Raw genomic sequence first — 26556 nt, 5'->3', positions numbered from 1 at the left:
AGTTTCTTCGATGCAGTTTTTTCCGAGTAAGTAGTTACGATGAATGAGAATCGGAAACCAAAAGTTCTCTCATCTCGTATACTCGCACACAGACACACGCTTCTCTCGTCTAATATTCAAATAATATGAGAAGAAAAATGATACGTTTGTTCCGCATACTTCTTCGTTCGGCAGATCGATCAAAACATTTGCGTCCGATTTCGAACATTTAATCAGAATCCAATGTTCACCGGTAATCAAATTATTCTATTCTCTTTCTATGAGACTCATAATCATTGCATCGTCTTCTTTTATTTTCCAACCTGTCCCGAGTTCATTTGAAGGATATAATTCAGTCATGCAAGAATAACGAACAAAACTTTTTCTTCCGTCAGTCGACCTACTACGATTTAATTGCATTAATTAAATTAAATTAAATTAAATTAATTAAATGATTTGTTAAAATTAAACTCATTCATTTATTAAAAAAAATTATTTACAACGTGCATAGATTTTGACTAATGTCTGGCAGGCTATTTTTCAAAATAAATAATCCACTTGAAAAATGATTAAAGGATTTTTTCCCTTAACATTTGAGAATACTAATTCTTTTAATCGATTCCTGGCAAATTAAACTTTTATTTCTGTCTTATGCGTGAATTACGTTTGGTATTCTATAGGTATCCTAAGAACATGGGCAATGTACATATAACGTTGTATAGTAATCTAAAAGTTCAATATAACTAACGGAAGGAAACTTTTCCTCTTTTCCTCTCTCTCTCTCCCCCCCCCCCCCTCCCTCTCCCTCCTTCCATCCCTCTCTCGAAACTAGATATTTCATGTTTCCGCAATTCCTCATGTGCAACGATGCTAAAGTTCCAAGCGATGTTACAGCAAACCGAAAATAGTACACTGTCATCGGATCTGTGCAAGCGTGCACTTTCAAACTCTCCTAGACCTTCCCAAGTCTATTCAGTAATTTATTTCACATCACTACTTTATTCACTACACATCGACATAGCTTGTTGTTAATTATTTTTACGTACAAGCTGAATTGTGATATCGATCAATGTTCGTTCGACCAGCTCTATTTTATTTTCTTTCCACTTTTCTCCTTCATCTCTCTTTACGTTTAATCGGAAACTTTTTGAAATCATTGCCACAATTAACGTCCGTTTTGGACCGTTTTAAATAGATAGAGTGTTGATGTATTCGCTTTCGAACTTTTCACCTTATTTTTTAATTCGCATATATCATATATCATTGTGTAAATGAAATATTAGATTATTTTGGGGATAAAGATCGGTGAAATTCTATGGTATCAAATAAATCTGATCAAACGAACGTTTAATTCTTTCGTCATGGCAGCGTCGTTCGCAAGCATATGTTTCTGTTAACGGTCGAACTTGCACTTCAGTGCTGACCGATCGTGTACTTTATTAACGATCGAATATACGCTTCATCGTTGATATTATGGAAGAAGATTTTCTTCCCAGATAATTATTCCTCGATGTCTCCCGAAGTTGAGACCTTTTTCCGAACTAAGGGCAGAATGTTTAATAAATAAATAAATAAATAAATAAATAAATAAATAAATAAATATTGAAATATTCACGAGATGGTTAAGTTCTTTCGAGTGTCTCTTGTGAAGTATAAACGTTAAAAATTTGAACATTTCCTTTACGAAACTGTTCTCATGCTTTAAACTTTATAAATGCACCGTATAAATCTTTTCGAGTTTATTCCCTGGATACAAACTAACAAAAACTCTACTCTATATTCACCACCGATTACGTCGAAACGTGCTTCTGCAAAATGACGTGACGAAATGCTCAACACGTAACCTGTGGATACCTCTCTGTTTCCTGTTCAAGGCAATGAAGAAAAAATAGGTCACGAAAATGCACATTGACTAATATCTTGACAAATATACGAACGTATTGACGAAACCTTTTCGTACAACGTCCATCAAGATATTTACAGACAAAATTATATGTATTAAATTTGAAGACAAAAGGAAGGAACCCTTTTCGAATTGAGCCATAATTAATAACGACACAAATGTGCCATCATCGAACTCCCATTGTTCGTATTGATATTGTGTCGAAGTTAATTGAAATATTAATTTCCTCCCTTCATAATGATATTGAAATAAGTTTGAAATCAGATGCGCGTTCATCATGGTCTTGAAAGTCTTTGCTTGAATTCTCGCTATCCACATTTACATTTCCGGTCACCGTTTAATTTAGAGCTTCGTAAAATGGAAATAATCTAAAATTCTATTAGTTAAGGTTCGTGAAATAGTGGAAACGTAAAATTCTCTTCTTTTTTCTGTCTCTCTATTTCATCGCTCGCTAGACAGCACTGATTCACGCTTTAACATTCGTTACTGCAGAGAATTCTAATCTAGCTTACGTTAACGCTTTGACGTTGGCTTAGAGTAAGGATTAAATCTACGCAATATCCATAGACTAAGCGTTACGCTTACAGAACGAATAAAACGATTTATATCCTTCGATCGAACGAGATCGAACTTTTTTTCGTTCGCAATCGCCTAGTTCAAATTTCTCACTCGATATTCCCGTTATATCCATGACACTACAGCCTGCTCTATTTTTGCATAAATCTGAATATGCATGTTTCTAGAACACTCAAGGCATAATATCGCGATTATTATATATAGATGTAGAACCAGTGAAGAGAGAGAGAGAGAGAGAGAGCATTTGATTCTCCTCGCGAGGACGCTATAATTTTTCGTGATAAAGAAAGAGATCTATAATGATTTATATCACAAAGTGTCCCCGGAAGACATCTCTTGGAAAACGTATACTGATAGAATGTCGTTTAACCGACAATGAACTTTCTCTTGCTCCGATAAAAAGACATAGAAAAAATCCTTCAGAAATAGACATCGGTTAGAAATAGTTATAATATAAAAAGAAATATAATGAACTCGAAAATCGAATTGATATATTATCTTTGGCTTACTGGAATAATTCAATAGTTAAGCATTATTATTGTTTTATTTCATTTTGGCATACCAAATGTTATTTGTGCATCCATACGTACACGTAGGACATGTACGCCGTTATAGAAACACAAGCTGGTTTCGGGTCAAGCTGACGTAGCTGAACCTGTCATGGGAATATCAAAACATGGAGGAAGAGAAGGAATCACTTTTGCATTAATATGCATATCAATGCATTAGGGCCGCGTCGTTTACCTCAGCGAAGGCATTGTTACTCGCATCACAATCGGTTAAATTAACGAACGGTGCTCTTTGCGTCTATTAAAACAACCTTACCTTTTGTAAATTGCGTCCTTAACGCTTTTGAAATTGAGCAAACGCGGTTAGATATCTTCGAACTCGTCAAGCTATCGCTCGATACTATAATAAATGGCTGCTTCAAAGTTTAAGAGGTTAAATCGATGGACGATATTATGGTAGAAAGAAATCTTTTTATATTTATAACGTATAACCTCTCTCACTTTCTTCTTGCCTTGGATTCCTCCTAATCCTTGGATTGAATATTATTATTCGACATAAAGGCAATGTTTATACATATTTTCGAATCCTTATTGCCAGGAGAAATATATAGGAATATCAAAATATCAAACATTATTCGCACCATAGAGGGAAATGCTCGAATTAAACGTTCCCAATATATTTTAGTTCTTATACTTTTAGTCTCCTTGTCTCGAGAAATGGAACATTATTTTTCTCGCACCTTCTCCAATTCGGATAAGATAGATAAATGTCCTCGTAGATTAAAAGATAACAATCTTGAAAAAATTATTTCAATGAAGTTCTTAGAATAACGCAGCGTAGGAAAAATAGTTAAGAAAATGTTCCTAGTTCAAAGCATATGTTCATTATACCAAATCATATTTCTTTCTATTTTTCTTCGTTCACTTTGGAAAATTTCTTTTTAATTAGCTTCATCAAAAGAAACATTATGCCCGATCGAGTGATTTAATGTGAATTTGAGAATACTACGAAAGATCGATTCAATTTAATTATCAACGTTCTCGATAACGTTGGCTATATAAAAAAAAAAAAAAAAAAAAAAAAAAAAAAAAAAAAAAAAAAGAAAAAAAAAAAAAAAAACACAATGAAAATTTAACAGCTTTTTCACGATCAAAGCCCAAATAATTATTAAAACTAATATCCAGCCGATATTATATAATATTGCAGAAAGAAAAGTACAGAATTGTTGATCCAACTATATATCAAATTTGATCAACTTTCAAAATAAATCACGTTGAAGTATTACATTTTTCATATTACTTGAAATGCAATTAAAATTGTCTATGTCCAGATAGATCATCCAACTTGGACGAAGTTGTCGAAATTGCAAATTGAATTATTTAGGGAGTCCCTACTGCATACACATCGGTACTTCCTGAGGAGAAGAGTAATTATTGATAAAACAGCATAAGTTTCTGATGCGTTTAATTTCACATTACGTTCGATAACAGTTTCACCAATTGTATTGATTTTTCTAGAGTAATCGCTTTTTCTCCTCACTTCATTGAATATTTCCAAATTTTTTCTTTATATCTCTTCGCTTTTTCTACTTAATTGTTGATTTAACTCATTGATCAATAAATTCAATCGTTTGGCTTGATTAATTTTACATCTTCCACGTAATATTTATATTGAAAAATATTTATGTCAAGCATAGTAACTGTAGTTTGTAAATAATCCACTAATTGGACTGTTTTTTACATAGGTACTCCACAATTTCCCCTCGGACCATTGTACAAATCGACGTTATGCCATTCTCTTGATAGAAAATATAAGAACTACTTTCGTGATATTACAATACTAAGAAAATATTCGCTCTGTCAATATAGATAAGTAATATTAGAATTTTCATGTATGTATGCATGTTTGTATTATATATGCATGTATGTATGCATGTATATGTATGTATACAGAATGCTTCGAAAATAATGGTAATAATCGAGCAAGGAAAAATCTTCATGAAAAAATAGATCGAAAAAGTAGAATAAAATTTTTATACACACACAAATACTAGTGTAATAGTTTTTTACACACACACACACACACACAGACACATACAATACTAGGGTAAATATAGAATGAAGATAATTGAAACATTTCTTATTGGGCATCCCAATACTATAGATTTCTTTCCAATTTTGTAATTTTTAGTTAACAGTATTACTAAAAATTTTTCTAAATCACGAGTGAATGCTGAAAATGTCGATGTATTCCTATATCAATATTTATATGTACTTTTCCAATCAGATTATATAATACGATAGCGAATATATTTCAAGAACATCCATTATTTTACTTCTCACGAAAAATGTCATTAGTTAATATCTGGTTGGTATAGTAAGATAAATACCTGCTCTATATTTATATTCGTTATGTCATCATTTTCTCAATAATACGACGTAGCGATCAGGAAATAGAACCTTAATATAAAAAATTCATACAATCTCGAGTTGCTAAGAATATTAAATTGCAATGAAGAAAGAAATACTTATTTAAATATCGATAACTTCTACTAACTTCTAGATAATAATTAATTTTAGACAAATCAATATAGGAAACAAAGCATCATAGTTGTAAAATCAATCCTTCGGAATAAATATTATGAAGGAAAAAACAAGAAGAGAGAGATAGAGAGAGAGAGAGAGAGAGAAATTGATTAAATCCTACGAACAAATAAAATAACGTAAAATACTACACTTTGCTCGATTAAACCTTAAAAATATAACGTTCGGATTATAATCTGCATAGGCAATTCTCTATTCGCAAAATAAATCATAATATACTGCGTCAAAGCTGTTCCACTCGAGGAACTCCAATTAATATTTGGATTCGACGAAAACGCGTTAGTTAATAGCAAAGTCAAAATTATATTGTATTATAATCGCTATGTAATGTAACATAGTTGTGATAATGCATAAGAACGGATTAAATTCGTTGCATTGCTATTTTTATTAATTTCTATGAATCTTATAATATTAAATTGGATATATCACATTGATTTATATTGTTTTCTATAATTTTACTTAAAATTCTATTAAAACTTTTATTGATTAATCCTTATAAACGATCCACATTCATTCGATGATAAGAGTAAAAATATGTCTAGAGAAGTTTTGTCATCGCTTTATAAATAATAATAATAATAATAAAACACATCACATTCCTTGAAATCTGTATTTTTACATTTAAAACGTAATATTAATGTTTTCAACATTCAAATTAATGATATTCAAAAGATAATGGATGTTCTTTTTATGTTAAACAAATCTAACTGTACTTTTATCATATCTCGCTAAATTGCATTGAAAAGATGTCGTAAATATTTATCGGAAGATTGTAAAAGAAAAAATAAACATAACATAGAAATGCTCTTTCGAAGGAGCGTTCATTCATTTTATTTTTGTCGACATGAACAGTCGAGTATATAGCATAACATTATGGCCTTATGTAGAAGTGGTATCAATAATAAGTATGAAGGACAAACGTGTCTCTAATAGTGCGAGTAATTACGCTCTAGAATATTAGATCGTTAATCGTGTCTCTAATAAAGGTAATTATCTTCAGACAATTTACGTTCGATATATTGATTGTGTTCTATAAGTAACGCGAGCAAGTCCTATCGAACGTCGATATCTTTCTCGAAGGGTTCTTGATGTCAAGTATACTCGTGTCAAGAACTTGTAAATAGGGATCAATACAAATCCCATATACATGCGTGCGTTCATAGATAGCATGGAATGTAGTTTGTTTAATGTTTCTGTCTATCTAAAGTAGCATCCTAAAAGTTACGATAAATGATATTGTCGCCTTAGTAATTTTTAATAACGTTCTTCGTCTCTCTCTCTCTCTCTCTCTCTCTCTCTCTTACGTATAAGAATTGTCTATTAAAAGTAATAAGATCGTAATCGGTTGAACAAAATGTTTTTGAACGAACACTCGCCGTCTTGTTGAATAGGATCTATGGAAAAATTCAGAAAAAAACACTTGATGTTCTTTTCTTTCTTGAGGTTCTTTCGCCGTCGCAAAAAGTACATCAAGAATGCACAAGTCGGTGCGCTGTCCGATGCATTTCTTATTAAGCGAATAAAAGAGAAAAGGAAAAAGGTCGACACGCGGTTCTTTAAGGAGCATCTGCGATAATGTCAGATCGTACGATGAAAAAAGTTGGACGTACGTTCGAAATGTTTGAGAGAAATAAAACTGATCAATCAGGTTAATTGAAGAGTAAGAAAAAAAAAAGATTCTAAACGAGACAATCTCGATGGCAACGATAGTTTTCTTAACGGACCTAAACGAAAAGGAAAGAGCACTCGATATAACGAAATAACTTCTCTTGGAACATTGATGAGGTTAATTCGACTCTTAAAACGAAGAAAAAGCTCCTTTACATTACCAATATTAAATTTTTATTTTGAAGTAGTAGATTCGAAATAATGTCTTTCTCAATCGTTTCCAATCCTTTCAATAAGCAACTTTTAATTGCCACATTTTATAATCAACTTGAAGAATCTTTAATTCGGACGTCATGCTATGTTTCTTTTGGAAGTTAGTGGGTATTCGCCATTAATCCATCTTACGGCTTTAAACGAAATTCATGAGGTTTATAAACTAGCAGCATGTAATTTCATTGATAATTTAAAGCACGCTTGAAACTTTATGATCTCTCTGAATGTAATACTTTATCAAAAACAATTTTACGAGAGCATGACATTGGATTAAGATTTGATTATCGTTTTTAGTATCGAATTTCTTGTTTTACGATGTTTTTACTCTTGACGTTCGGCAAACTTGATCATTTCTATTCTGCATTCGATTCTGCAGCATCGCCGTCGGAAATTCTTCAACTAGTCGGTGATCATGAATCATTCAGTTAAATATTAAGAAGAGACTTCTTTGCGCGTAGAAACATCAGAAGCGTTAGATTTCGTGTTTTATCTCATCAACCGAACAGAGTGAACAAAAATAGGATTTGTTTGGTGTCTGTCGCAGCAATATCTCTATCCTAGCTGACGCTGCCATTTCTAGGCTTTTCAAAAATATATAGAAGAATATACGAGACTTTTCAAGTTCTTTCAAAACAGACTCAAATATTATGGAAAGGTTCCAAGGGAGATCGTAGGAAGTGCACTACAGCGGGAGATTATAACCAACCACACGAGATCGAGTTAACTTTCGACGTAAAGACGATAAATCGACTTATTCGATTTATTCGAAGACATATTGTTTAGTCGACGTTTTGGAAAATGCCAGAGGATGTAAATCGTAATAATTTCTTATTATAATTTTAAAGCTTATTGCTAATTATAATCTTAGGATGTTTTTTTCTTTTTCTTTTTTTTTTTTTCTTTTTTTTTTTTCTTTTTTTTTCTGATTTTGTCACAGGAAAATTCTAATATTTAGAATGGTATGTCATTTTTTTTTAAAAGTCGCCATTTAACATTTAACATTTAGTATCTATTTCTTTTATGCGTTCTTCCTTTATCTTATTTCATTTAAAGTCCTTCTTGCCTTATCGTAAACTGCAATAATTGAATATCTTTAAACTTCAGCCCTTTATCCATAGTAAAGATGGGTTGCTCGTTTATCGTTGACGCGAATAACAATCCAAAGTGAGCGCTTACATTTGCGCTGTCATTTGCGGTACTCAACGTTCCATAATACTAACAAAGTGTTTGCATATTTAACGTAGATAGATTCGCCTCGACCTCGGCAGGATATCGTACATCGAATTTACGTATGCATTTTGATTCCACCATTCAGAATAATGACTGTTGGATTTTAATCGATATTGGAATTACAATGGTAATTAATTTAAAATATGAAGAAAAATGTGCCGATTTCATTAATAAATTATAGAAAATTATTTCGTTTATGAAATTTATTTTATCTTATAACATTGACATGTGTGTATACGTTATATACATTTTCAAGATGGGCATACCACGTAATAAAGCCCGATCCCTAGGTCGCTAAATGCCATTCAAATATATTTGATTATTCTCGCATTGTGATGGAAAACTATCAGCAGTTCTGCCAATAGAATTTTCGGGACACCTGTTGTATGAACACAGAGTTAATCGGTAAATCCTTGACTATATCAATTGGGCCATTCGGATCATTGAATTTTAATTACATCCTTTGACAGGATCTGTCATCAACTAGAAAAATATCTAATTTTGAGCTATGTATGGATGGGTATACACGTGCGAGCTTCGAAATAGAAGAGGAACTTTTCATTCCAATAATTTTTTATTCGTTGCGTTCACTATTAAAATTCATCGTCAGATTAGAATATTATTTTGTATTATCTTTAGTTTAGTTTCAATCACGACAAGGGAATTGGTCCCCTAAACAAAATAGTCTCGTTGAATATAATACTTATTGTTTAAATACAACAAATCTGTTCATTCAAGATCATATTAATATAAATTGGATTTTTATTTATCTTTTAAATCGCAGTTACTTTAATGCAAATGATTAATGAACTTACCACGTAAGAAAGAACATTTTTTCGTATTTACATATGTAAATTATGTACGAATATTTTTCTATTGTACACCATATCGTATTAAAAAATGCAACGTAATATCGTAGAGAAAACGCGTTTGCTTTTCTGCAGGCTTTAAACATAACAAAATTCTTGCATTACGAGATGAGATTTCCTTAAAAGACCATAAAAGTTGTGAGAATAAGCTTGCATTTTGATATCATTTAAAAATTTCTATTTATCGCAGGAAAAAATGAACGATATCGTAAAACCGATCAGCAATTACCGATTACCTTCTTGTTTAACAGATAAATTTACAAATGAATAATTAAATAAAAATAAAAATAAAATTGTCATTATCTCTCTATTGAATGATTTTCGTGCAAAACTTTTTTTCCAATATAAAATCGTTTTCGATTATTCGAAGAAACTATTATGAGGGTATATATTTATGTCAATCGATAAAATGAATATCTATTTAAATATCATCGTAGCAGTCGGTCATAGGTAAAAGTTTCATGAAAGAAAAGTCGCGACTAATAATAAATATAATCCATTTGTCTGATCTTAGAATTAAAGTCATTAAGAAAGTAACCTTTAAAAAAAATCGGTATAACGTTATTCTCTCGAAATATCTTCGACGAAAAAGAAATAAATCATGAGATCGGGCAACATTCGAGATAAGTATCTCGCTTCGAAGGAGAAGAACTTTGCTTGCTTATTTGCATAAGGCATTATGAAAGAAGGGAAACTAGAAAGAAAAGTCAAAAAGTCAAGGATCCTCTTAGAAATTGAATTAAAAATATTGATTATAAAATGGTTGATTTGATTACTGACACACGCACGCACGCACGCACGCACGCACGCACGCACGCACGCACGCACGCACGCACGCACGCACGCACGCACGCACGCACGCACGCACGCACGCACGCACGCACGCACGCACACACACACGCACAGCGGAGAATGAGAAATTGTTTTAAAAAAATAATTTCTTTTTGTATAAATCGCAGAGACTCGTTACGCAGAAAGTATTTTCTTCCTATGCCGAGGAAAAATGTATTAAAATATTAGAGTGTATTAGGCTACGCATTGCGGCGTAGTGCCTAATGAAAAAGCGCAAAAGAAAAGAAAAATAACAAAACAACAATAACCGTCGAAGAAAGAGCAAATGCTTCTTGTTGTTATGTCATTAATAAACATTATAGCAGAAGAAAAAAAGAAATAACCAAGTACATCGTACTCCAAAGCATTCGTTCTATAAAATGATAATGAATATTGGAATTTTCTCGATTTATCTCGGTACTTTCGTGCTTTTTCTCGCTGAAGCTGATTCGCTTTTTAGATAACGGGTAAAAGTACTTTTCTCTTTGAAAAACACTCGAAGCGTTAAGTTTCTCAATAGATCCTTGAGCCTGACCGATTCAAAGATATATAAACGATTGCTTTCATAATTTTTAACGACGCGGATAAGAAACTCAGTCGATCTTTTACATATTATATTTTCATGGCTCAATGAGTTATTTTGACTTTATTAGAATTTCGTACAATTATCAGAGACAAAATTCAAGAATTAATTTACATTGATTCGCAGGATTATTTTAAGAAATATTCCTCCTCAATAAATATTTAAAATAAATTTTTTCAACATTCATGAAGTATTTAATTTACTTGATCCATATATTATGAATAACTAAATATCTTTTCAGTATGTTGTCATAAACATAGCAACTTACTTTTTCCATCGACTTTCATACAATTTTTTCTCTCGCGATAGTATTATCGCGTCTCATAAATTTTTAGCTATTTCTTTCGAATTATTCGTGGAAGCTTTCTTTTTTCATTCTACGTTTGTTATCGTATTTTGAGCATGCAACTTCTTTACGTCGGACGAACGATTGCCTTCTGCCCCAGTTACTCATAAATTGCAACAATCTTTTTTAAGATATCCATTTTTTCTAAAGCACTCTCAAGCGTTACGTCGTTTTACGTAATGCCTCGAAAATGTATCGCGCATCCTTCATCCCTAATTCTAAATCTTATCTTAAGCGAACCATAACGCGATCGCTTTCGATAATAGTATTGTATTTTCGACATTTCCCAACAACGTAACAAACGACGTACGGTAATTGGCATTACGCGAGAATGGAAGCGATACATTTGCTTGCAGTACAACGGCTTTCAACGATCGCACTATAAATCCTCTTATCTGCGTGGATAATATCCTGTATCTTTATGAATACGACGACGAAAATAACAAGATAAATCTTCGAGTTCGGTTTGACTCACTGAACTTCATCTTAAATTCATGTTTATTGAGAAAGAGGAATAGGAGAGAAATGTTCTCTTAATTCGTTCTGCAATGTTGCCTCCTTTTTTAAAATGCAATATAAAATTCATCCGACTTTATTATAATTCTTCGAATGTCCGACGGTCAAGCTTTTTCAGTTAGTAATAATTTATTTCACGTCAGTAATAATTTGTGCAATTATTGTTACGTGGTTATCTAGAGGACTTCTCACACCATCCTCAATAATTCCATTGAAAAACGACTAAACTATTTTATTCTACTTTGGGATTATACAACGAGCGTGACTTTTCAAATCGTTACTGAATATTAAGCCGCAGATGTATTAATCAATTTGGACAAAGAAATAAATGGGATGATTTTTAATTCACGCGATTGAATGAAAATGACTACTTCTACCTTCTAACGATAAACGAACTGCGATCGCTTTACAGGCCTGAATTTTCCTTTATTACATAACAAACGATTTATTCGATAAATAAACTTTTACGTTATCGCATTAAAAGATAGACATTCTTCTATTCTGACATAATGGGAAAGGAGAGAAGAGAGATTACATTTTAAATGTTATCCTAAAGCAATTGTTATCTTAAAGTTTAACATAAAATATCTATTTACGTATGGAATAAATACTGTTTATTATAATTATTAATTCCTTCAGCAATTTATTAAAATAAAATTAATAATCGGTCACATTGATTCGATTCTCTTCGTAGAAGCAAAGTAATTCCTTCCTAGATGATATTCTTCATATAGATTTAATATTCGTAGACATTTCCAACGAGATTAGATTTCTCTTGTTGCGAAGAAGCGCGCATACAATGTTTAGACAGGATAATTTCCAACGAGAAATCTTAGTATCGATTCCTCTCATTTCTTCCATTTTAACGACGCAATGCTCGTTGATGCTGCCAATATTTTAAAGAGTGAGTGAAAAAAGAAAGAATCGAAAGCTGGAAATAGAAAACGAACAAGTATAAAGGAGAAGGACAGAAGCGAAAAGGAAAGGAAGAACATTGGATGCAAAATTCATATCTTTTTACCATTGACCGGAGGACTCGTATAGATGACTTGTATCGTTGCTCTCCGTGGATTGTGATTTCAACGAGTGAGAGAGAAGGAGAGGTAGGAGTAACGAGGGAAGCGCAGTAGAGGATGGGGAAAGAAAAAGAAGAGGGGAGCCATGAAAATCGATAGAACGAGGGTCGTATACGAACGAGGGTGAGAGTAAAACGAAGGCGCAAAACTTTCGGTGATAACATCGCCACGTAGTAGGCTTAACCGTTGCGCTATATTACTGCTCCTACTACTACTACTACTGCCATTACTATTACTACTGCTATTGCTACTGCTATTGGTATTACTACACTCCTACACCTTATGCTTTACTACCTACCATTTGACCATCGGCGAGACTTTCGTAAGGGAGAGAGAGAGAGAGAGAGAGAGAGAGAGAAGCTTATCGTTGGTAAAAATCAGAAAATGCGGCTGAGTCACCTCGAGACTTTAAAAACGACGATAAAATCTTTCTGATCCCATTTACGAAGCTAACAAAACTTTCCGAAGCGTCAATGTGTTCGTGCAGAAGAAGAAGAAGAAGAAGAAGAAGCTTCTATGTTCTCTACGTACTCTATTTCTTTCTCTCTTTCTCTTACGAGGCGGAAGCTATTTGACCTTTGACCCGAGCTCGACGACGCTTTGACAAATTCACGAGTCGTCGTATCGTAACAGAGTTGGTTACTTTATCCTTTGACCTTCTTTTTCTGAGCGTAGGATGACAATCGAAAAGAGTAATGGATACTGTGTTGCTCTAACGAAAAAGGCTTCACGAGAAACCTTTTTTTTTTTGTTCTCTATTATAATTTGTTTCTGAAAACGATGATTACATAATCCATTATCTTCCCTTCCTCCCTCCCCCTCCCCCTCTCTCTCTCTCTCTGTCTCTCCCGCTCTCGTTTCTTTGCGAATCTAACATAAAAAACATACTGTGAGCTTTTTTTCAAAGCACAAACAAGAGATACGACCTGTTCGATTATATTGTAATAATAAGATTAGATGTTATATGCACCGTGTATGTATCTGTATATGTTTGAACATAATCAAGAAAGATATAAGAAGAAAGAATATACAAAGTTCTTGAGTGAAAGTTTCTCGAGAAGTAATATAATTCGTAATGAGATATATAAATTTGTGTCATATTGTTACTTATATTTGTATCTATTGTCAAGTTCGTCCAACCAAGTTCAATGATATTTTCGAGAATATGTTATGGAACATTCCATATGTTATGGAACGAGGACGAAGCCTTAATCGTAAAAATCTTGTGTTAAGTTAATCGAACAAAAAATATACGAAAGATAAGAGAAATAATTTCTTTCTGGATTATAACGTTAATCCCATTAATGGCTAACTCTATATATAATTTAGTCGTTGTTATGGTAACGTGGCCATGAGATTATTTCGCTTTTTACGAATGCGAAAAGAAAAAAAGTTTTGCGTTAAGCACAGAATTTTAACATAATTTATACGAGCGACACAGTTCTTCTCCTATTTTATCCTACGTAGCATGTTTAAACTTTACCCTTCGCATTTTTTCCTACATGATACGTATGATACATGTAAATCTATTACAAGTATTATATACGTATCCTATGCCTTGCACGTTGCAACGTGCAACGAAAATAACGAGCGATGAGATAAAAAGAATGAGGCTATCCAAAAATTTATTGTTCATTGCATGTTTCGTTATTGTCGTATAAGGCGCAACCTAGACAAAAAATATGATTTCATGAATCGAGGTCAGTCATTTCCAATTCTTTGCGTAAATTAATACTAATTTGACGACGATAATGAAATAGATTTTTTGTAATTAAAACTTTGATTATGCCTAGACAAATAATTAACATTTCTATTCTAATGATACTTAACAAGCAAGAGAATAGGGGAAACGTCCCATGAGATCGATATGAAAATTCAAGTTGTATATACGTTTCAAATATTTCATTTATGAACTTTTACCTGTACTCCTAAATACTTGACCAATAGCATCTGATGTACTGTGATTGTAGACTTTTTAGCTGCTTATATTTGAATCTTCTTTCACGTTCTTTATACTTCTCGATGAGGCACTTTAAAAGTAGGTCGGAATAATATTGTTTCATGTTTAGTTTTAATTTCCAGTTGATCAAGTAATTGATTTTGGTTTTTCACATAAAGTTTGTAATTTGTTTTTTATGTTTTTTTATTTCATAGTTAGCGGCGTATAATATTCGTTGTCTGCGATAGCTTTGCTTTTATAAACGTATCTCCTCTCCTTCGAAGTTGTTTTCAAACAGTATACGTTGAAATATGTAATATTGAATAGTATTAGCGAATTTATTGTTCCCTTGTTGTAATCCATTTTTTACTTCGAATGCTTTTGTTGACTTGTTAGGGCTTTCGTGAATTAAAAATTTTCGAAATGTTTTTCGTTCGGAACGTAAGAGCTTTGATAAAAAAAAAAAAAAAAAAAAAAAAAAAAAAGTTTCGAACGATCTAAAACAGAAACGCCAAGAGACTTCAACATTGTTTTCCTATATGTATACGTATATAAATATAAATCAAATTTCCTAATTCGCACGCTAATCTTGTGTCGTAAAATGAAACTCAAAGCAGGAAAAAAGAAAAAAGTAAATAAATAAAAGAGTGAATACATTACTTGTTGCATCGGACTTAATAGACGTTTTACGTGTAAACTTTAATCATTTTAGCAAGCCGATATATATTCATTTTATATCCATAAGCACACTAGGCCCGCTTATGTTAGTGGGAAGCGAAAAATTACTTTCTCATGATTAATGCTTGAATCGTTATATTTTATATATTTAACTGAAAAAAAAGAAAAAAAAAAAAAATTAATAAAGTTTCAAAATATCATGAAAATTATTTGCTATCGTATAAATAACTTATTGTAGGGGTGCCCGTTAAATTTTTTTATCGGCAACGAATGAAATTTATAGAGAACAATAGCATTTATTATTAAATATATACCAATATTATTTCTGCGTTGACAATAAAAAACTTCATTTTTGCGGAAAAGAAAATAGAAAACGTCCTAATCTATCCAGAATTTTAAATATAACTGAAATATTCCATTTCTATCAAAAGTTATAGTGAGGGAACATTTTTTGCAATGACGATTGTATAAGAAACTCCCTGCGGTCGTGTATAAAACGAACTGTAACTTATTATATATTTATAAGGACGAAGTTTTCATATATTTATACGTAGGGAACTTCTGAACTTCACTGATATGAGGTATATATGAATATTACGAGTATGCATCCAAAAGGTGTAGATTTATTAAGGGCTATATGTTTAAAGAAATGTTATCATATATAAAGATAAAAAAGAAAAAGAGAATAGAAAGCAGTATTAATCGAACATACGTAGCTTTTTTGAATTATTCATAGATACATATGCATATACATGTTGTATGAATATTTCATTCAATTGAAATAAAAAAATTTTTTATCTTCATTTGAATTTTTTCTTTGATATTTTGCTACAGTATCCATGTACTCTATTATCTATTGGCGCTATTAGCACTGTTACCCGATACATTATTGCTTTAGGATCGAAGTATCGATCAATATAATATATTATAGAGATGTCGTTATCTAGATGTTGTTATCTCTGAGAGAAACTAAATGCGCAAACATTTCTGGCTGTGTGTATCCTGTATGCTTAATTTTTTTTAAACGTCCTCGTTGAGACTATAAAAGGTCCTGCTTTGGACCATTTATTTAATTGGTTACTGCCCTAGATTGTTTCTCTAATCTTTTCTGTAATTCGATTCTTTTCCTTTTACGTTAAACATTGTCAATAAGGACCAAAAAACTGAATAAAGACAAAACCGAGTATTATCAACTGGTAATACAATTATACGGCTGAAAGACAAGTGGAAACGGATAATGGACGATAATTATAGAAACTTTGTACTTGTCATCGTATCTGATTAGTATTAGGTATACCTATCGTATGGATGATCATGTGTCGAAATTAACACGATTCGTTGCATGAAAAACCATTATGCGAGCTTATGTAATGCAAAAGGGGAGATCTCACGGAGATCTTTGTGATATATCTACAGTGCCTGTAGATTGGTTATATTTTTTACAAATATATGCTTTCTTCTTTATTATTATAAATCATCATCGTCGTATATAACGTAGTAGAATGTATTATGCAGAGCACAAGAGTTTACATTTAGTTAACAATACAGGGCCAAGAGGAGACGTTTGTTCGGTCCGCTTATATCCACTTTCGACGCTCTCGAAGTTCACAGAGTAGGATCTCAGCTGCATAGTCGATAAGATTTTCATAGTTACGTTGGTTATTACGATTAATATATAGTATTTAATACATTTCGAATGAAATATTTTTGACAAAATCACCAAGTGAGTCGTAATTCCTTTGTGTAAGCATTACGGTATGCGTTTTCTTGCATTTGGATCAGAAAATTTGTCGATGAGAATCAGTTTAAGCATAAAAATAATTACTAAATTGGCCAGTTCATGGAAACAAGACAAACGCCATTCAATGAAATCACTAGCGAAGATAGGAGCTTCGTCTCTTTCACTGTAGATTTGAAGGGGCGCCACTATACGAGACTTATCCTTCACGATAAACGATGATAGAAACAACGTTTATATCAACAATGAATCTGGGCATGATTCTTAACAAATTTTACGATGAACGATGTTTCATTTTAAAAATGAAGATTTAAACGAGGTGCCGATTTGTTCAAATTTTTGTAAAAGCTTTATTTTCTTCGAAAAAGTCCTGTCAAAAATGTTGTTTTTGAGCATAAAAAAAGGTTTTAAAAAATTTCAGAACGCCGTCTCCTCGTTCAAATCATATTTATCTTAAAAATGAGACCATGCTCACAAAATCAATCAACCTGAATTCTTTGTTGGTATAAACCATTTGACAAATCGCAATGCTCGCTTAACACATTTCGAACAAACGTGTGCCGGTACATGCTGCTCGTTTTTTCTTCTAGTCTGCTTGCTAACTCATTCACGCGGTTACTTTATCATCAATACAAAAGAAAAATCATTTATTCTCGAGAGCTATCCTACAAATATATGAATATATATTTTCTTATATTGATCTTATTTCGGTTTTCATTGATATATATATATATATGTGTGTGTGTGTGTGTGTGTGTGTGTGTGTGTGTGTGTGTGTGTGTGTCAGTTCGAAAGACTTATTTTCGGAATCGTTCCAATCCCAGTCTAAGGCTTCATCTTCGCTGGATGTCAGTGCAATCGATGCCGGTCTGTTGGATGACAATGAAGAACATGTCCATATACGGTGGATAGTATTTACGACCGATTAATCCTCCATATACAATGCTGGAGTCATTGGTCTCGGTGGGACTTTTTGTCACGAGAGTAATAACGAACACATTATAATGAAACTGTCTATGTAGACGTAAGCAATTACATGATGATCGTACTACACTGCAATAACTCCGCAGCGAAGAGGATGATAACAAAGAACACAATTTAATTCGTTCACTTTGAGGAAGCAAAACGTGTGCTCGAGCGACCTCTTTCACTATTGGTACAATATTCATGAGAAGCTCGAATTATCGTCAATATGTATTAGTGAAATATCGATGTCGATCAAAATGATTCTGTCATGGATTACTGTAATAGTTATTTTGTCACCTCGACATGTCAAGTTTCATACATTGTGATCGACGAATATGACATTATCGCATTGAATTTGGACGAGATCATGTGTTAAGTCCAGTTGGATAATTTAAGATGATTAGTTTTTGATTGGACCGTGAAATCTTCACCAGGGATTAAGAACGTGAATAGGATTCACGTCGAGCGACGTGATATAGATCGATAGGATAATATAGGAATAAAGAGGCTGGAAATCGAACAAAACTAAGAGCAGACTATTAAAAATAAATATTTCAAGTTACTTTAAAAATAAGTTTCCATCTAAATAATGTTCAGTAAAAGTTATAAGAGAATACAGAACAAATTAGAAATTGAATTGTAGTTTCACAAATTTCTGCTCCAAGATTAATTAGTTTATTACTGGTCTCACAGAATACGTAATACGGACTTACTAACTAATTAGCAATTTAAAAGAATGCAGAATACAGACGTAATAACTAATCACAGAGTTATTGACAGATTAATTATCGGATAATTATTCACTGGCGAATATCGACTATTTTTTTTTTTCTGATTGACCTCTTTAAATACATCCATCTTGAAGTAGGAACTTGCTGAGTATAAGAGATCTACTCTTTATTTTGATTATAACGACTACGATTCGTATGCACTTTTTATAAACAAAGACATTCAAGATCTTTTCAACTGTTTATGTCTTCAAACGTGTTATTTGAGTCCATTGATGGCCTTATATTCAAAGGATTATAAGGTATCGAAGGATTATACGATGTAATAGGATAGCTTATCGTTTGGTAAATCCTAAAAAGGCATTGGTTTACTTTCTCTCCTAAATGGGTCCTTAGATTACACATTCCAAACCTTCAGCGTAGAAGATCTTTAGCCTGGGGGAAAAAAAAAAAAAAAAAAAAATAAATAAACGTACTTACGTAGGACGTAACAAGAGACTGTGCTTTCTTTTTTCTCGTATTAGCCGGCCGCACAATTTTTATCGTCGTATAACATTCAGCAAAGACGAGGCCTAATTTTTATTAAAGCGGTATTTCCTTGGGTTTTTATTCAAAAAGAGCCAGAGGCGAAACATGTATTCTCACTTACTACGAAATGCGGTGAAAAAAAATTCTCTTTCCTTTTCTCTTTTTCCGCTCGAAGCTATTTTCGACGGATTTGAGACGCTCGATCGGCAGCTTTTTCTATTTCGATTTGAGCAATCTTATACGTGGATGGAAAAGAATTTTACTTTAGTTGAAACTCGTATTTCTAAAAGCGTTCGTTCCTCCATTTAAACATTTCGCTTTGAAATTCTTTTCTTCGCGTAATAAATAATTCGACAATTTTCTTTTAAAATCGTGCCTGCAATATATGACATTCAAACTAATAACTCCGGCCATAACGAAAGTGTAAAATTTGTGAAATATACGATCCATCTGGCAAATAATTAATTGTTAATAATTCGTTCTGAATTTTAACGAGATAAATTCAGATTTTCTGATTATATTTAAATTTAAAATTCAAAGTTTGACAACTCTTTAATTTAGTAATATCACAAACGTAATCACAAATATAATTATCATATGTTGGGAGGAGAGGGAAAGGGAGATTGAAATTATATATTTAAGAATATATTTTATATAATAATAATTTACAAAATAGTTATATAAAAAGGAATGAACTTGCTTACATACATTCGTAACGACTTTACTTTTCAATGCATAGAAGTGAACTCTAATGCACTCCTTTTAGAAACGCGACCTACTTTTAAACTTTAAGGCTGTTCACTCAATATCGTTCGAAACGCGTGTGACTTAAGAGACAGATGCGAAAAGAAATGAACTGAAAACGCGTTAGGAGAACTCTCTCTCTCTCTCTCTCTCTCTCTCTCTCTCTCTCTCTCTCTCTCTCTCTCTCTCTCTCTCACTCTCTCCTGATTTGGATGAAATCCATGCAACATGTGAACGTATCAATAGCTCCTTCGAAAGATAACAATTATTATGCAAGATCATTATTTCCGATTTTCAAAACAGACTTTTTTACTTGGATGAAAATATGCATATGTAGTATAACATACATATGCATATTTTTTTACGCTACGTCAGAGAGATATGGATTCTTTTCTTTCCTCTTCTTTTCTTTCTAGGGATCGACTACTTAACATATAAAGGAACAGATATCCACCGACGATATAGGCACGAATGCGGCTTGATAAATTGAAGGAAAAAGGCCGAAAACTGGATTTATTAAAACTTGAATTCTTCTCTGAGTCTCAATTATCGTCTGACTTTGAAGATTATGAGCTCGTTCAAAAAATAATCGTTTACACGAGATTCAGATCGTTTCAGATTTTTAAAACGGATTTTTATTCGTGCAAAAATGACTCTTGATAATGACCCATTTTTAGACATTATTTTTCTTAAGGGACTAATATTTTGCTCAAAAATCGGAAACGATTATCTCGCATAGAAAACTTTTATCTTTCTAATGAGCCCTTAATTATCAAAATCGGACAAAGATTTTGACCATGAAGATTCATGATGTAAATCCTTGCAAACGGATAAGCAGAGAGTACGTCTCCTTAAAACGTATTAATTTATGCATCTTACATGCGTGGCCATTGTTACAAAGAAATATCACATAACAGATCGTTCGTACAATAATATCGATCATATAATTCGAATCGTTTAACCGCTGCACGTATGAAGGAAATTTCTAACTACTTTCCAATCGACTCCTGCATCCTGTACACGTATCAGCTTGGCACGTGACAGGCAACACACATCCTCGACTTGAAAGAACAAACGCGATTACCCATTCGAGTTGTATTGCTACAGGTGGTGCGTCACTCATTTTCTTGGGTCTTTTCTATCGTTCGTTTTAGAGCGAGGAGCTTTTTTAATATTTCAATAATTTTCTCTATACATGAATTACGTAAGGACTCTTTAGTACAATTTAGACAAACTATAGCTCTTGGAAAAGAAACAATTCTTTTCTGAAAGTCAACTTATATTTAGATTTGGTGAAATTTTTGGCAGAAAACAATAGTTCAAAGGCTTCTTATATAAGGTATATTTGAATAGTCTGTACAAACTTTGTGAATAAGTGCCAAGTGTGAATAAGGCCTAAACAAGCAGAAAATGTCCCATGAACGTATACGGTCTCTGCCCACGTTATGTTCCTTTTTGTCTTATCTTTAAAATTGGCATGCCGCTGACATTAATGTCCTTTTACGTGTCGTCAATTATTAAAAATACATTATTTATACTTTTTACATCAATGCGACACAATTCAATCGTTTTTCCACTGGTATATAAAATCCGACCGAGTTATTTTCTCGTTGTGTCCATATAACGCAATGATGCAAAACGCAAATGCTGGGGCAATGCCAAATTTAAAACTTAATAACTCAACAACGGCCCGTACACAATTCATGCATGAGCAATATGTTGGAAACGTTTCGACATCAGCAACAGAAATATGTAATAAAGAATATGGGGTATCATTCAAATATTTAAATTGACCTTTGGTCTCCGAAGTTATCGCAAAGTCACACAATTACTACTACCACGTGTGCCCCTATAACATCACACCTTTGTTTGAAACATTATGTGGATTTTTAATACTTAGGGAAATAATCGCGTGCAAACATTTAAACCGGACATATTATATGTACATATTATATATATGGTGTGTGTGTGTGTGTGTATATATATATATATATATATATATATATATATATATATAGATACATACACAGAGAAAGAGAGAAATCACTAGGGAAATTATTCAGAAAGTTTCGAATGTACAAAGACATTGGTTTAAAAAGGCTGAGATAAAGGTAATACTGTCTTTTATCCAGGAACGATAATCTAATTATATTTCCCTCACGGAGGACCCAACGAAGGACCCTTTTTCTTTTCTTTTCTTTTCTTTTCTTTTCTTTTCTTTTCTTTTATCGGTATTCCCTTCCCTTTGTTCCACAAGCAAAATACTGATACCTCTTTTTTCACAGTTCTTTCTTAGAGTAAAATCTTCGTTTTCATTTTGATTGGAAAAATTTGTTAAAAGATCACTAAAATGCCTTTGAACAAAATAATTTTGATGTACTAACAAGATATATTACCTAAGAAACTGCCTAACTACGATAATAACATTTTTAAGGATGAAAATTACTCTTAGACTTCACTCTTAAGCTAATGAAGGTTGATAATAATAAAAAATTGCACATATATTTGGCGATGGTAGAAGAAAATCTCTCAGAGATCATCGTTTGAAAGGAATATTTCGTGCAGCCCTTTATTTTTTGAGACATGAGCTTTTATATTTGAGCATAATTAAACATATTATCATATTTTTTGATTCTTCGTTGTGATACCTGATTTATATAAAAAATAAATATCTGCTCGTCTAGTTTTTCGCCTAGACAATGTTAAATATCGTAGAAAATAGATGCTGTATAAAAAAAATGTTGTTGTTGTTGTTTTTTTGTCTGAAATAAGATGACGTTACAAAAATTATAGGTTTTTATTTAACTAAATAAAGTTTACATTGAAATAGTCTTGAGAACGTCCACCGAATCGGAAGTAAATAATACTATTATATTTATAACCCAGAACCAAACAACTCTTGTTTCAAACTTTCTTTTCGAGATATTTATGTTTCGCTATTTAATAAACCTACACGGTATATATGTAAATGGTCTTTTCCTTACTTAACAATTGAGATGATACGCGATGGTTGCTAAGCTAAACCTAGTTTGGTTAAATTTAAATAAAGTGAAAATTAATGACCTGTTATGGATATAATGTAAATATTTGTAGTAACCTCAAATCATTTGAATTATGCTATGCTTATCTTGTGATAACATTGTTCGATTATATAAATTAACCGCGTAGAATTATATTCGTATAGGTGGATTTAATAAGTGCCTTTTCTTAAAATCGCACTATTGCGGATAAGAAAATTACACGTTAGAAATGTGTATTTAAAGATTCACTTATAAGAGGAAGTTACACTGATGTATCTTTTAATATTTATCAAATTATTAGCTATCCTATTGTATCGTGTAGGATCGTAGACGTTAATATGCTTGATCAATAAGAAGAGCACATCTTTTATCCTCGGCAAGTACCTTAGATGAGATCAGCTAAGTATGTTTAATGAGGCCAATCAGAATGTACCTGTCCGATATTCGTCATTAAGTAAACCCGGTAATTAATTTCATCGAAAAGTCCTTATCAAGTCTTTATTCTGCATTCTTTTAAACTGACAATTAGTCAATAAGTCTACGTTTTGTATTCAGTGAAACCAATAACAAACTAATTAATCTCGAGTCGGAAATTAATAAATTTGCTACTCAGTTAAAAGATATTGTACCATATATTTTTATAACCTATTAACTGAACATTATACGCCAATCATTTAGACGGAAATTCATTTTTAAATCAATACACCGCTTGTGGAAAGCAATTTGAAATCTTTATTTTTAATATTCTGCTCTCTCTCTCTCTCTCTCTCTCTCTCTCTTTTATTGACTCGATTTTTAGTTTATTCATCTATCAGATCTCATTCTATTTCATCCTATCGATCTATGTCTCCTCACTTAGCACCGAATTCACATTCCTAAAGATCAATCTCTGGTAATAGCTTCACGATCTGACTTACCATTTTAAATTACAGCACGAGACGTAAGACTCTATCAACCTGTAAAGTTTCATCGAAATCGAAGCTGGCTACTATGGTGAATATTCTTTGTAAGTGATTAAACGACGAATAAATCGATCGAATCGTCTGAGTCAAGTTTAAATCTTGAGTGTAATTTAATTGATAGGACAAACTTTTTAAATATACGTATATATCTATCTACGCCTTTGTCTGGCTTGTATCGCAAACAGAATTAGTCGGTTTGTACAGTTTATGTAAATCAGAATCGTGTATATGTAAATCTAACTCGTGGACTTGCACGAAACCATTCTTAGTGTCCAGTGCGAAGATTTATTTTTTTTCAAACTGCGAATACTTTATGCATAAGACGATAAGACTTATTACACGTAAATAACGTTAAATATCGCACTTTTGCTAGACCGTGATCTCTTATTTTTCTACCTTTTTTTCTTAAAAGACCTTTCGGTTTAATCTTTTTTCTTTCTTTCTTTCTTTCTTTCTTTCTTTCTTTCTTTCTTTCTTTTTCTTTCGTCACTGAATAGACGCCGGACCGTCGACGAAGACGAAAATCCGATTTTGAAGACAATCGATTCAAATAGGAAAGTAACTTATCTTAAGGTACTCGAGTGGAAAGTTCTCGCGAGATAGAACGAATTTCGAGATAGAACGCATCCAATTCCATGATTTTTCGAGTGGTCCTTTAAACAAAGATTTCCACTTTCTAAAATTGGCTCGTGCAAGACATAATTGGAGATTTTCAAATTTAAAATCAAGAATTTTCCTTTGAGGAAAATTCGCTATCCAAAGTTCTCAATCTTAAAAGGATAACATTTCATAACATAAATTAACGTTTCTCCTTTGTGTTATTTTACGATACTCGACTATCATCATTTTATTTCGACTTCCATGCGCGGCTTGCTCTAATTGCAGGACAATTAGCGTCCCAGATTTCCTCGACTCGAATTAGTGCTCTAATCGAAGCAATTAACTCAAATTTAATCGGTCACCTTCGTGACCTTCATCGTTTACTTCTTACTTTTTAATGGTTTCTTAAAAAGGAAAAAAAAAAGAATGGAAAGACGAATTTTCGTATCTACAATTTCAATATGTTTCTTTTTCTTTTCAAATAAATTTCAACGGAACCGTTTCTTTCTGCCAATTAAAATTATTCAATTATAAAAAAATATCTGTTCTTTCACGAAATAATAATAAGTCGGGATTTAATTAGTTGCGATTTAATTTTGCGTCTCGGCTGTTGCGCGATAATAAATCCTCGAAAAGTTTGGCCTGCAGATCCAGTTGAATTTTTCGAATTTTGTTCTTGCTTCGTTTGAAATCATTTATACAATAGTCATACAAACTTACATTATACAATTTTGCTCGAGATTAAATAAAAATACAAGGAAAATGTAAATTTATTTCCAAATATATCTTACGCTTGTATTACTCGACTTAACATCTTAACGATCGTTAAGCATGCTATTCCGAGTATTATAATAATATTTACAATTGGTGATGATTTCGTTATTAAACTTACGAAAATTAAAACCTCTTTTCAGACCCTATCGAGATTCTTCAAAATTATCGAATCGGATAACTTTGACTCAAGTTATTAGGACGAAAAGATAGCATTTACTCAAATATTAATGAATTGGCAATAAAACAAAACGTGATGGTTGTAATTGAAATCGATCTTTTTTCGAACTTCCTTGTTTCCGATACTCTTACTGCATACTCGTTGTCGCCTGATATTACATAAACATTGGCCATACCTACCCAACACCTCCGGTTCGTCGGACTATAAATGCGCCATCGATTCCATTCATACTGATAGAAGGAACGCATTAAACTCCTATAGCTGATTGGTCGGTGCGTATTTATTTAATCCTCTTTGTTGCAGGTACCTATATTGAATGAAGCAACATCGAAAGATAGTATCTCATTAATCCGGCCGACTGTAACGGTTTGGTGAGTAAACTCGGTCCGTAGATAAAATAATACGCGACGTATTCTCGTGTTTGTATGATGGATGACGAATAGAAGAGACGGTTGCGAGAAACGATCTTGTATATATGCTAAAAATAACGGAAGAGCATAATAGAAAATACATAACGGGAAAATGCATGCGGGAATAAAGAAAAAGGAAAAAACAAAGAAGAAAAAAGGAAAAAAGGAAAAAAAAAAAAAAAAAAAAAAAAGCAAAAGAATAGAGAGCGAGCGCATTAAAGAATTGCAACGGTAAACGTATGTATATCGGTGAAATCGGTGAATTCGACGAAGCGAATAGGCAAATCTATCTTCGTGAGAGTTTTGTCATGCCGCGAAGGAAGTACATAGATATTTATAATATTCTTGGTGGTAGGCGTAGTTTTCCATTACTCCTACAAAATCCTAA

General features: G+C 32.5%; 2 protein-coding genes across 3 annotated transcripts in view; one reads left to right on the top strand and one right to left on the bottom strand.

The window, feature by feature from the left end:
- LOC124947779 (leucine-rich repeat-containing protein 15) overlaps positions 1-26556 on the top strand; it is a 73241-nt gene that overhangs the window by 14158 nt on the left and 32527 nt on the right. The window contains exon 2 of one of the 2 annotated variants that reach the window (XM_047490400.1): positions 26062-26129. The exons of the other annotated variant lie outside the window; for it this stretch is intronic. The gene's annotated coding sequence lies outside the window, so the exon portion shown is untranslated. The remainder of the gene's footprint in view (positions 1-26061; positions 26130-26556) is intronic. 2 annotated transcript variants of the gene reach the window in all.
- The window catches only part of LOC124947781, a 214979-nt gene that overhangs the window by 161200 nt on the left and 27223 nt on the right, over positions 1-26556 (bottom strand). The gene's annotated exons all lie outside the window — the stretch shown is intronic.

Source organism: Vespa velutina, chromosome 3 (assembly GCF_912470025.1).
Source record: "Vespa velutina chromosome 3, iVesVel2.1, whole genome shotgun sequence".
NCBI classification, from domain to species: domain Eukaryota; kingdom Metazoa; phylum Arthropoda; class Insecta; order Hymenoptera; family Vespidae; genus Vespa; species Vespa velutina.
This window is presented reverse-complemented; position numbering and strand designations above follow the sequence as displayed.